Source organism: Capricornis sumatraensis, chromosome 21 (genome assembly GCF_032405125.1).
Source record: "Capricornis sumatraensis isolate serow.1 chromosome 21, serow.2, whole genome shotgun sequence".
NCBI lineage: Eukaryota > Metazoa > Chordata > Mammalia > Artiodactyla > Bovidae > Capricornis > Capricornis sumatraensis.
Window position 1 is genome coordinate 38,815,432 of NC_091089.1, and position 14,210 is coordinate 38,829,641.

Below are 14,210 nucleotides of genomic sequence, written 5' to 3' on the forward strand. Positions count from 1 at the left end.
CAAATTGTTTAATCGCCGATTTCCTCATTCATGAAACAGAGAAAACAATGACTGCCTAACCAGAGAATTGTCTCTGGTTGGTAGCAGGAGAGGAAGTCAGAAAGATTCCAGGTATGAGATGGATTAAACATGGCCTAGCTACCTTAGAAGAGGGAGGGGCTATGCGGCAAGAAATGTGGGTAGCTTCTGGGAGCTGAGAGTAGCCCCAGATGATAGCCAGTAAGAAAATATACACTTCAGTCTTACAATTGCAAGGAACTAAATTCTGCCAGCAACCTGAATAAGCTTAGAAGTGAATTCTTCCCTAGAGTTGCCTGTCTGACAACTTGATGTCAGTCCAGTAAGACCTGACTAATCAAATCTGCCTAGACTGATATACAGAACTATGAGTGGATAAATGGTTGTTATAGTTTTTATTGCTATGTAATAATAGACAATTCACTTTTGCTTTTGTATGTTTCTAGATTCATTTTTTCCTCCTATTTTGACTCCACTGATTTCCTTTGCTGCTGAAAACTGTCTTCTGTCTTTCTTACAGCTATGATTGTGCTTAGTTGCTCAGTCATGTCCGACTCTTTGTGACCTCATGGACTGCAGCCCTCCAGGTTCCTTTGTCCTTGGGGATTCTCCAGGCAAGAATACTGGAGAGGGCTGCCATGCCCGCCTCCAGAGTATCTCCCCAACCCAGGGATCGAACCCAGGTCTCCTGCATTTTTCACTTTCTGAGCCATCAGGGAAACTGTGATTAGTCGTTCTCTTTCTGCTGACTTCATCTGTCATGAACACATCTGATTTTTAATATGGATGAGAAGACTCATGCATTCTTTCATCCAACACATAGTCATTGTTTGTTATGTGCCTGAGCTCTAGCTATTAGGGATGGAATAATAAGTAAAAACTACATCATCCTGTTCTTGTGGAATTTATGTTCTAGTAGATAAAGTATTGGTTTGGCCAAAAATTTCATTTGGGTTTTTTATATAATTTGCATAATATCTTGTAGAAAAACCTGAATAAACTTTTTGGCCAAACCAGTGATAAATAAATACAAACTATAACATTGGATATTGTGAAGTTTAAGAAAGTGTGGTTACAGAGGTAGTCAGTAGTCAGATATATTTGGCTGTGGTAAGGAATTTAGATTTTATTGTGAGGTTATTGGATGGTTTTGAGGAAGGGAATGATCAGATCAGATTTTTTTTTTTTTTTTGGTAAAAGGATCACTTTGGGTGCTCAGTGGTTAATAGCCAAATTAGGAAGTGGGTTTGGAACAAGGTGGGAAGGCAATAAAAGACATGGTGGGGTCACCTCCCAGCACCAGGTGGGAGTGGTGGAGGTGATGAGAAGTGATTGAATCTGGAATATATGTGAAGGTACAAGAGGCTTACAAACAGAATATAAATCTTCAGTTCTCAAAGAGATGAGAGATGGTTCTTGAGTGATCTGCTCATCTCCTTAACTCCCCGTGGATGAAGTACTCGCTCCTGCATTCCAGAGGGCATTCAAGAGATTCCAGTTTTGTTTTTTGAATGTTTATCTATTTATTTGACTGTGATGGTTCTTTGTTGCAGCACTAGAATTCTTAGTTGTGGCATCTAGTTCCCTGACTAGGGATTGAACCCTGGACCCCTGCATTGACAGGACTGAGTCTTAGCCACTGGACCACCAGGGAAGTCCCAAGAGATTCCAGTTTTGATTCAGCATTTCACATATATGATCCCAGTTATTCCTTAAAATAGCCATGGAAAGTAGGTATCTTTATACAAAATTATTATATATTATGGCTCTTCAGAGTTGTTTGAGAATAGAATAAATTGTGTGTGTGTGTAGTAGCATTTAATGATGAGTTGCATCTGTAAGTGCTATTCTACTTGGAAAACATACCACATACTCTTGCTTTCAAGTTCTGATTTTTTGTTTTGTTTTGACATATAGTTCCTGATCCTGATATCAGAGACCAGAACCCATTAAGCGTGGATAACTTAGTTGAGTCCATGGATTCAGGAAAGGGATTTTACTTTTGGCATTTTCTTCTGCATTGGAAATATTAGATTATGGCCCAGAGCAGGGACTGTCACTAGCTCTAGTTCTGTTTCCTTAAGCACTGTGCCACCAGAGCAACGAAGAGCATCTTAAGAGATTACGCTGAATAATGCTGGAGTCAGAGACGGTCTTTGTAGAACCCCTACTTGAAAGCAGAATGCTGTTTTGGGTTTCCATTTCTGACATTTGATTTTGAAAGCTCTGTAACATGCAAGTAATGGAGTGCCTAAACATCTAAAATGATCAATTATCAATTCTACACAATTCTTTTAAAGCTTAGTTTTTTTATGTTGAAACCATAATGGAAAAGAATGCGTAAGAAAAGAATGTGTATATATGTATAACTGAGTCACTTTGCTGTACTGCAGAGACTGGCACAACATTATAAATCAACTATACTTCAATTAAAAAAAAACCTAGTTATTTAATGAAGAAAATGAAACCCAAATATATCATGTCAATCCCTTGACATGTTTTTAGGATATGAAGAGGGGAACTTTTGTTTTTCAAACAATTATTGTGAAAGCCTACCATACACTAGTCAATGTGCTAAGACTATGCAAGTAAGTCAGAGATCCAATCCTTGCCTTTAGTAGAATGAAGCATCTTCAATCAAGTGCTCACAGAAATAAGTGTATAGTTGTAAACTGAGGTACACTGTGAAGGAACAAACAGTAGAAAGGTTACTTTCATGACTATGAGTAAAATCTTGCTGTATGTATATTTACGTCCTGAGAAGGTTTGAAAAAAAAAGAAATAAGGGCTATTAATTTGGAAGCTTCATTTTAAACCAAACAAACAATGATTATTTCCTCATTAACAAAGCACAACCTCAGCATTTGGCCTCCTTTGTAATCTATAATGTTGCTGCCATATCACTGAAGAAGCATGGCACACAGCCTGCATTTCCTTATTAACTTTGGCATTTTTATGTCTTCATTCATTTATTCATTCATCCATTATTCTTTCCAAAGAAATTCTATCATCTTTTCTGCAAAATTGCTAGCCTTTGGGTAAATCTCAAAATTACATTATGACAATAAAAATGACAGTTGTCATTAATTACATTCCTATCCTGTGCCAGACAAATATATATATAAATATATAATAACATTAATTATTAATGATTATAGATAATTAACATTTATAAATAATTAATAACATATTCTATAATAATAAAATGTACCATATCATATATATGTAATCTCCTTTAATTCTTTTAGCAACCTTGATATGTAAATATCAGCCTTATTTAATATGAAGAAACGAGGCCCAGAGAAGTTAGTAAGTTGCTTGAGGCCAATCACATGGTAATTATTATACCTACATTTCAAATCAGGTTGATCCATTTATAAAATCTGTATCTTTTTATTACACTGTTTTAGCAAGAACAATGATATCCTATGGTGGTTTAGTTACTAAGTCATGTCTGACTCTTGCTACCCAATGGACTGCAGCCCACCAGGCTCCTCTGCCCATGGAATTTCTCAGGCAAGAGTACTGGAGTGGGTTGCCATTTCCTTCACCAGAAGAATCTTCCCAACCCAAGGATCAAACCAAGTCTCCTGCATTGCAGGCAGATTCTTTACTAACTGAACCACCAGGGAAGCCCATTTTACATATAATAGTTATATTACAAGGTAGTATATGATGAGTATCACGCTCCAACATAAGGATTATAAATGGCAGGGCTGCATTTTTAGCTGAAGTAACCATGTTGAACCTACTTATCTCTACTTGCCAGTTTTCTGAATTTGCCATGTTGTCTTTAGGCCTCTCTACCCAGGACAATATTATCTCCCTCTGCTTTATGCAAAAATGAGAGTGATTACGAATCAAGTGGGAAAAAAGTACTGCTGTCCCTTGAAGTGTTCTGTGTTAAAAAGTTTTTTCCTTCTTTTTAAAAATTAATGTGTTTATTTTAATTGGAGGCTAATTACTTTACAATATTGTAGTGGTTTCTGCCATACATTGACATGAATCATCCCCCCTCCCATCTCCCTTCTTGAAAAGTTTTATCATGACTGTACCAGACAGATTTTCAGTCTTTTTTAATGTTTCATTTAAGATTTTTAAACAGAGAGGTGGCTTAGGGGTAAAGAATCTACCTGCAATGCAGGAGACGCAGGAGACATGGGTTTGATCCCTTGGTTGGGAATATATCAGGAGAAGGAGATGGCAACCCACTCCAGTATTCTTGCTGGGAGAATCCCATGGACAGAGGAACCTGTTGGACTACAGTCTGTGGGGTTGCATAGAGTTGGACACCACTGAGCAGCGAAGCTGGAAAAGGCAATGGCACCCCACTCCAGTACTCTTGCCTAGAAAATCCCATGGACGGAGGAGCCTGGTGGGCTGCAGTCCATGGGGTCGCTAAGAGTCGGACACGACTGAAGCGACTTAGCAGCAGCAGCAGGAGCAGCAGAGCAATGAAGCACGCCCAAGCACTATTTGTGAATCAAGGCTGTTTTAGTGTGTCAAATAAGTATGCTATGTCATTTTCTTGTTTTTAGAGTAAAGACACCCTTGATGACTCCACTCCCAATTTTACTGTTCATTTAGGAGTCTCATGAAGATGCATCTGCATCCTGTCAGCCAGTGCCAGCTGGTGAGGCAAATGCCTGTTGCTGCTGCTGCTAAGTCACGTCAGTCGTGTCTAACTCTGTGCGACCCCATAGACGACAGCCCACCAGGCTCCTCTGTCCCTGGGATTCTCCAGGCAAGAATACTGGAGTGGGTTGCCATTTCCTTCTCCAATGCATGAAAGTGAAAAGTGAAAGTGAAGTCGCTCAGTCGTGTCCAACTCTTAGCGACCCCATGGACTGCAGCCTACCAGGCTCCTCTGTCCATGGGATTTTCCAGGCAAGAGTACTGGAGTGCTCAAGCCTTTCATCAAATTAGGATCACTGTTTGGTGTATGCCATGTAAATAGGCACTCTCAGTGGTCATGTATGGATGTGAGAGTTGGACTGTGAAGAAAGCTGAGCATCGAGGAATTGATGCTTTTGAACTGTGGTGTTGGAGAAGACTCTTGAGAGTCCCTTGGACTGCAAGGAGATCCAACCAGTCCATTCTGCAGGAGATCAACCCTGGGATTTCTTTGGAAGGAATGATGCTAAAGCTGAAACTCCAGTACTTTGGCCACCTCATGTGAAGAGTTGATTCATTGGAAAAGACTGTGATGCTGGGAGGGATTGGGGGCAGGAGGAGAAGGGGACGACAGAGGATGAGATGGCTGGATGGCATCACCGACCTGATGGATGTGAGTTTGAGTGAACTCCGGGAGTTGGTGATGGACAGGGAGGCCTGGCGTGCTGCAATTCATGGGGTTGCAAAGAGCTGGACATGACTAAGTGATTGAACTGACTGACCGACTGAAGTAGTCTGCATTTGTAGACATATTAACCCAAGCACTATGACTAGATGGAGAAAAAAAGAATGGTCAAGTCAATTAATACACTGCCATTTTGCAGAACAACTAAAAACTTCTTAAATTCAACAAATATTTAGACCAGAGTTGACAGTTAAAGCTATTGTTAACAATGTCCCCACTTCCTTGCGATTGTCCCTGAATTTCTTACCTTTCCCCAGAGGCCCATGGTTTCCTGAATAATTAATAAGTGCTCCAAGGCATGAAATGAGCATCAGATGTTTCAATCAGTGGGTTTCAAATTGAATTAGAATCTGTCACCCACATTTGATCCTTGAGCAACTGAAGTAGGGCTGGTTCATTTTAAAATATTTAATCTGCAACACATAATCAATGATTTGATTAATAATTAATAGTGACTAATAATTGTAGATATATTTTTTTGTTCATTTCAATGAGGAATAATTTTTCAAGTCTTTATTCTGTTAGTGAGCTCACAGTTTCACATTGGTGTTAGATATTTTAAGAATAAGTTATTGATAACTACTAAAAAGGAAATATAGAACCAGATATATCTGAAGTCCTCAAGAAATTGATGCTATGTATTTATTTCACTTTTTATTTTTAAATAAAATTCGTATATATTTAAGGTGTATAGAATAATGATTTGATCTAAATATGCTCTTCACTTGGTCCAACCTGCTTCTCTTACTCTTGTAGGCATTGCTCCAGAGGATAAACCATTAAACCTTTTGCACGTGCATGCGAGATGAGTTGCTTTAGTCATGTCTGACTCTTTGTGACCTCCTCGGACTATAGCCTATCAGGCTCCTCTGTTCATGGGATTCTCCAGGCAAGAGTACTGGAGTGGGTTGCCATTTCCTCCTCCAGGGGATCTTCCCCACCCGGGGACTGAACCCACATCTCTTGTGTCTCCTGCATTGGCAGGTGAGTTCTTTACCACTAGTGCTCCCTGGGAAGCCCAAACCTTCTGCATACAAAATCTTCATTTGAGTTTATGGTCTAGAAAATCTGACTTGAGACAGTAGATATGTAGATTTTACCAAGGTTTCGTTTGGCTGATGGAACTTTGGATAATTTTAATTTTCTACTTTATATTGTTTTACTTTTGCAAATTTTTCTACCTTGGTCATATTTTGTTGCTATAATCAGAATAAAGCAACCATCAGGTATATAGTACAAAAAGTAAGAAAAACTGCTCTATTTGAAACCAGAAAATTTAGATTCTGTGGTTGAAATACTGGCTTATGTGGCTTCTGTCAAGTCACTTAGAAATTCTTCTGTAATGCAGTTCTGTCTTCTGTAAGAAGTGGGTTGTCATTATATTGCCTGAATTTGTCTTGAGGCGGGTACATAATGACTATGAAACACATAAAAAAAAACTGCAATGTTCTACAGAGATATCATTTGTTTTTTATAGTATCTCTTGGAACTGTTTTCTACTGTTTTTATTTGTATATGTTCATACCAAGTGAGAGTGGTACCAGCTTAAATGACCAAGATGATCACTACATACATTTTATTTCCTTTTAAGTAAAGATTAAAACTGAGTCAGTTCCCTTGGTCAGACTGTACCCTGCTCAGAACTTTGGCATTCTTTATAGGCTAAAGGAAATCAACATTTTGAGTTCTGAGACAACTCTGTATATCAGGTCTGTGATTATCTCTGAGAGTCAAAGCCATCATTCAGTGCGTCCCAAAGAAATCATTCCTAAGTCATTTCTTAATGGGTGTTGGGATATAATAAATGAAAGCTATATGAAGAACCCTGCTTTTACTTTTTAACTTCCTGGAAGAATTCTACTTGCTATCAGGTCTATTAACATTGGGACACTATGGATCTTGTCTAAAGGACTCTTTAAAATTTCTCTAGGCAGTAGAACAGGCACATGCAGTTATTAAAATACTATCTGCTTCTAATGTGGAAAGCAGTTGTTTACCACTGCAGAAGGAATCCTTCTCAAATGAAATTTGTGATGATTACCTGTAGAGTCAACACTCTTCTGTAGCTAAATTAGTCTGATTTTGGTCAAAACTAATTTGAAAAGACAGCATTCATTTCTACATCTAGTACTTGACTAAATAGTTTTCTGTGGTAAGTAATAAAAGGAGACAGAGCATATCTAATAAAAGGCTTAATTGTGACTAAAGCTGATGAGGCTCTATTTTTATACTAGTTATTCATTACATGCAGTGGGAATTTGTGATCACAGAGAACTTTAGCAAATTTGGAAGAAGCATGACCCTGTATATGTGTTGAGCAAGTGTGCAGGTCCAAAATACTAGGTCTTGGGAATTACTACTTGGGAATATATCATAGGAAATACTAAGTAAGACCTCTTAAACACAAAAAAATGATTGCTTTGTTGGTGGAAGTTTCTTCTTGGGGAAACTTTTAGAATGCAAAAAATAGATATTCTTTTTCAGATTGGCAAACTTTCAAGGCCAAGAAGATAAGAGATGATCTCTGAAGACCTCAATTCTAGAAGGAAAGGAAATAATTCACTGTCAAGGGTCTGCTATTCATCCTAATAGTATTAATAGGAATACTCACCTTCATAATTTCTGTGGCATCTGGTTTACAGTTCTCTCTGTAATTCAGGAGGAGGCTAAGAGAAGAGAAAAATAATTTATGATTATCAATATAGGGCAGATGAGAAAATCAGATGAAAAATATGAATGTTACCTTAATAAACTATAAGTCCCCAAGTCCAGAAAAGGGAGGGTTTTTAATGCTCTGCAACCTTACTGGAGAAGGCAATGGCACCCCACTCCAGGACTCTTGCCTGGAAAATCCCATGGATGGGGGAGCCTGGTAGGCTGCAGTCCATGGGGTCTCAAAGAGTTGAACACGACTGAGCGACTTCACTTTCACTTTTCACTTTCATGCATTGGAGAAGGAAATGGCAACCCACTCCAGTATTCTTGCCTGGAGAATCCCAGGGAAGGGGGAGCCTGGGGGGCGGCTGTCCATGGGGTCACACAGAGTCGGACACGACTGAAGTGACTTAGCAGCTTAGCAGCAACCTTATTGGAAGCTTTCTTTTAAAAATAATTTAATAACATTTTAATTTATTTTTGTACATAGTTTTATTGGCATATTATTGACATAATAAACTGCATACAAAGTGTACATTTGATAATTTTTGATACAATGTGCACCATGAAACATAATGAAGGTCTATGTCACCCCCCAAATTTCCCTCTGACTCTTTTTAATTCCTCCTCCTTCCTGTCCTCTGTGCCATCTCCAGATAATCACTATTTGTTTTTTTATCACTTTCAGTGAATTTGCATTAACTAAATATTTATGTAAGTGGAATCCTAGTATATGTGCAGTTTTGTTTGTCTGCTTCCTTCATATAACATATAATCATGATAAAGTGAGACAACATGTGCAAACATTTGGCGTTACATGCAGTGGTATATAAAGTCATTAAAATAATTAATTTGCCTCTGTTGCTTTGCTCAATACTTTATTTGAATTTCTTATGTCTCAGTAATAATGAATGTCAGAGAGTGCCAGGAACTATGTTTAAATGATTTTTTTTTAAAGAAACCGTGGTTTTCATATATTTTGCTGTTGAGTAAAATATAAATTAGACATTCTGAGGACATTGTTAAAGGTCTCTGGGCTTATTACATCCTGCAGATTTGCACCTACAATGAACTTGGTTACCACACAGGTCTAAGGAAATGCATGGTTGTGTCAGTCCTCGGAGGCCAGATGGCACACAGGTATGTGCCTGTGTGCTAATGGCTAATTGCATTAGCCATTGAGCCTGTCAGCATGTTTCAGACCTTGATCTAACTGACCTATGAGAAAGAATATATTTTGTTCTGTCTCTCTACTAGTTTTTCAGCTGGCTATAAATCACTTCTACTCTGTGAGGAAAAAAATAGACTTTCTTGATTCGCTCTGCCTGTGTCACTTTCCATGGGTATATTTATGTTCAAAGGATGTATAGAATTTTATTAGGGTAAAGGCAGGAACTGGGCTTCCCAAGTGGGCAGTAGTGAAGAATCTGCCTGCTGATGCAAGAGACCAGGGTTTGATCCCTGGGTCGAGAAGATCCATTGGAGAAGGGAATGGCAATGCACTCCAGTATTCTTGCCTGTGAAATCCCAGGGACAGGGGAGCCTGGTGGACTATAGTCCATGGGGTCTCAGAGTTGGACACAGCTGAGCTATTGAGCACACACGCACATAAGGACAGTATCTACAGACAGATGGGTTGTCAGGCTTGGCATATGAAATTGTATACAGAAGCATGACTGGCAATATTTTCTAGCCCAAGCCATGCTCTTGAGTAAATTATTTAGAATTTACATATGAAAGGTGTCTTTGAAATCAGCTTTCCATCTGTGACCTGACAGCTTGTAGATGAACATTTAGTGTGTTTTTAAAAGGTCACCCTTTTATGTATGAGAGGTGTATGTGTCAAATGAAAGCATGAAAGTGAAAGTGAAAGTCACTCAGTTCAGTTCGGTCCCTCAGTCGTGTCCGACTCTTTGCGACCCCATGAATCACAGCACGCCAGGCCTCCCTGTCCATCACCAACTCCCGGAGTTCACTCCAACTCACATCCATCAGGTCGGTGATGCCATCCAGCCATCTCATCCTCTGTCGTCCCCTTCTGCCCCCAATCCCTCCCAGCATCAGAGTCTTTTCCAATGAGTCAACTCTTCACATGAGGTGGCCAAAGTACTGGAGTTTCAGCTTTAGCATTATTTCTTCCAAAGAAATCCCAGGGTTGATCTCCTTCAGAATGGACTGGTTGGATCTCCTTGCAGTTCAAGGGACTCTCAAGAGTCTTCTCCAACACCACAGTTCAAAAGCCTCAATTCTTCGTGCTCAGCCTTCTTCACAGTCCAACTCTTACATCCATACATGACCACTGGAAAAACCATAGCCTTAACTAGACGGACCTTAGTTGGCAAAGTAATGTCTCTGCTTTTGAATATGCTATCTAGGTTGGTCATAACTTTTCTTCCAAAGAGTAAGCATCTTTTAATTTCATGGCTGCAGTCACCATCTGCAGTGATTTTGGAGCCCCCCAAAATAAAGTCTGACACTGTTTCCACTGTTTCCCCATCTATTTCCCATGAAGTGATGGGACCAGATGCCATGATCTTCATTTTCTGAATGTTGAGTCAGGCCCAACTCTTTGTGACACCATGCACTGTAGCCTTCCAGGCTCCTCTGTCCATGGAATTCTCCAGGCCAGAATACTGGAGTGGGTAGCTGTTCCCTTCTCCAGGGGATCTTTCCAAACCACAGATCAAACCCAGGGCTCTCGCATTGCAGGCAGATTCTTTATCGTATGAGCCACCAGAGAAGCCCAATAGACTTCTCTATTATTTATTCTCCTCTAAATTCTCCTTAGATGGATAATTACAGGACTTCTGTGTGGCATCTGCTTTGTAAGAGGGATATAGTGCCTTTTACTGAAGGTCACTCAAAAGGAATTTACCGTTTGCTGCTGGTTATTTGCTTACAACTGTTGTATGCATTCTGTCTGCATATTTCTGTGTTTGTACCTTTTTACCTTTCTATCTCATCTTCAAGCATTTGTATCATAATCCTTATCTGAAAGGTATATGATATATACTTTTACTACAATATAAATAAGAATTTTTGAATTGTAGAGACAAGATGATTCCTTTTATTTTTTATTCTTTTAGGTACGTCAGTTCACATTGTGAACTTTTTTTGATTTGGAGTAATAATCAGTTTGGAATTCTTTCGGAAATGGTAAAAATGTGAGATACTAGTTTAACATCCTCCAAGATAATATACTTGGTAGACTTATTTCATTATGTTTTAATTGATAACATTTGACTGAAGCAATCATAAAGGAAACAAACCCTTTAAAAGCTTGATTATTTTTAGGGTTTGAGATTTTTACATTCGTTTAGTCACTGAGGTATTATTTTCTTCGTTATTATTACAAAGCCATTAGTTCACATTACAGTCTATTTTTCAAAGAAATAATAGCTCACAGTTTCAAGAACTGAACACAACTATTTACAAAATATTCTTTTTTAGTCCTTGTTTTCTGAATATACTTACATGGTTTTTTATTTCTTTTCTTTAAGATTCCATTATTAAGTATTTTTAATTTTCTACAAATATAATCAATAACTACATAGTATTCTGTTAGATGTTGCACTGTGGTTCACTTACTATTCCCTGTCATCCAATATTTTACTGATTTTGTTTTTTACCATTTTTGATAGTACTGTAATGAATATCTTTGCCTGGGTAGCTGTTCTTTCTCTGCTGAATTAATTACTTATGAATATTTTATGACTTTCCAAACTTATTATCATTTTACAGCCAGGAACATCAGGGACATAATTTTGTCATTTTATAGTTGTATATAAATGCATTAATTTTACCATATCATCAGAATTTCATGCCACTATTTTAATTTTTCATTTTAATAGACATTAAATTTTATCTTAATGGTCCTTTAATTTTCATTTCTTTGACTATATCAAACCAAGACAAAATATTTTCAAAATCTCTGTAACTTTTTACGTCTAGTATGAATTGTGTCTGGCGTCTTGAGTGTTTTGGGGAGCATTTACATAAGCTCTTTATTTTATATAGGTGCTGATACTTTGTTTTTCATACATAATCAAATGTTTTCTCAAACTGTTTATTTAGCATTTATTTCTATTTTTCTTACATAAAAATTTTATAAATATTTTGGTAGTCAAATATGTTGCTTTCCCTTTGTGATTTTATTATTGCAAAACAGCTTTCTATTTTAGAAATGCCACACCTCTTCATCAATTTACAACCTCTGCCCTGGCAATTTTTTGCCATTAAAAAACCTAGGTTATGGTGGCATCAGTATGATATACCTGCTCTATGGTATTGCTTAGCCATTGTTGCACAGCCCACCCAGATGTAGTAGCATAAAACACAGGAGTTGTAAGAGACCTGGGTTCGATCCCTGGGTTGGGAAGATCCTCTGGAGAAGGGAGTGCTAACGCACTCCAGTATTCTTGCCTGGAGAATCCCATGGACAGAGGAGCTTGGCAGGCTACAGTCCACAGGGTCTCAAAGAGTTGGTCACAGCTGAAGTAACTGAGCAGGCATGCACACAGCAGAGTTCTAGTCGTTGACCAGCCTCAGCCAAGCGGTTCTCACTTGGCTCTTTTATGTGGTGCCTGTCACAATGACTGGGATTGAAGTCACCTTTGAGATTTCCTCACCCATGACCTGTGGTTAATGCTGATCAGTAGGCAGGACCTCAGCTGAGGCTGTTGACCAGAATATCTTCATGTGGCCTGTCCATATGGTTTGGGCTTCCATAAGGCATGGAGCCTGAGTTCCAAAAGTAAGCATCCTGAGAGAGAGACAGGGAGAGAGAGAGAGCTGGGTAGAACCTATCTCACTGTTTAAGACCCAGCATTAGATGTCGGTAGTGTCACCTCCACTGCACTCTTTTGGTTAAGGCAATCAGAAAAGAATATCATGTAATAATAAATGTATATGGAGATATTGTTACAAGCCACCTTTGAAAATTACAGCTGCCATACCTATTTAATTTTTTATACTGTATTCTTGAGTATCTATGCTACATGATGAAAGTAGTTTATAGAGATTAATTGGTAGCCATACAAATGGAAGATAGATGTGGCAATGAGGGAGGAAAGACTAGAAAGCAATTTAGGACTAAGTGAATGATAAAGGGGAGTGGGAAACTCGCCTCTAAGAAATCTTTTGTTGAAAAAATAAGCAGAACTTAATTACTATTGGACGTGAAGCACAAAGAAGATTTAGAATGATTCTAAGAGATGAATTCTGGATTAGTGGAATAATAGTTATGACAATAGCAGAAGTGGGTCTGTTGAAAGGTAGGTCTAATTTTATGGGATGCACAGAGGTATTAATTTTAACAGTTGAAGTTTTACATATTGCTTGAGCTTTCAAATATAGATGCCACATATAACATTGAAGTACCATGGTGAACACAGCATAACATTAAATTACTATGGATGAGACATACAGAGGATGGCAGTAAGTATTTTGAGATTATCAGTATAGGAAGGAGAATTTAACTCATAAAATAGAAGGCTTTGTCTGAAGGAGTAATAAAAAAAACGATGAGTCTCCATACATGGACTAATTTAAGGAATAACACACAGATGCATGGAAAATGTGTTTCACTGAAAAACTATTCATTATCTGTAGTACACTCTCTCAGGTCATCAGATTCTAGTCCTGGTGACTGTTTGGTTTTGAGCTATTTTACAACTCTTCTTTTGTATGTTGTAGATAACTGAGAGATGTGTAAATCTGTTCTGTGATTTTCATGCGACTCCCCCGTCTAAGGAAAAACCAGTTGGTCTCAATTTCCAGCGTGTCTCAACATTCTCTTATATAAATTTGTACTATTTTAACTTTCCCTTTGATCTTGTTATTTCATCTGCCTTGGGCCCTCATATCATATGAAATAAGAAAATCCCTTAATACACACTGGGGCTTCCCAGGTGGTGCTAGTGGTAAAGAACTTGCCTTCCAGTGCGTGAGATGCAGGTTTGATCCCTGGGTTGGGAAGATGGCAACCCACTCCAGTATTCTTGCCTGGATAATCCCCATGGACAGAGGAGCCTGGTGGGCTACAGTCCATGGGATCACATAGAGTCAGATATGACTGAACAACTAAGCACAGCGCAGCAAGGACAATTTTATTCAGGACTATTGTAATAGGTGTCATGACCATTGTAATAGGGGAGAGAGATCAGATTCAACTCTGAAA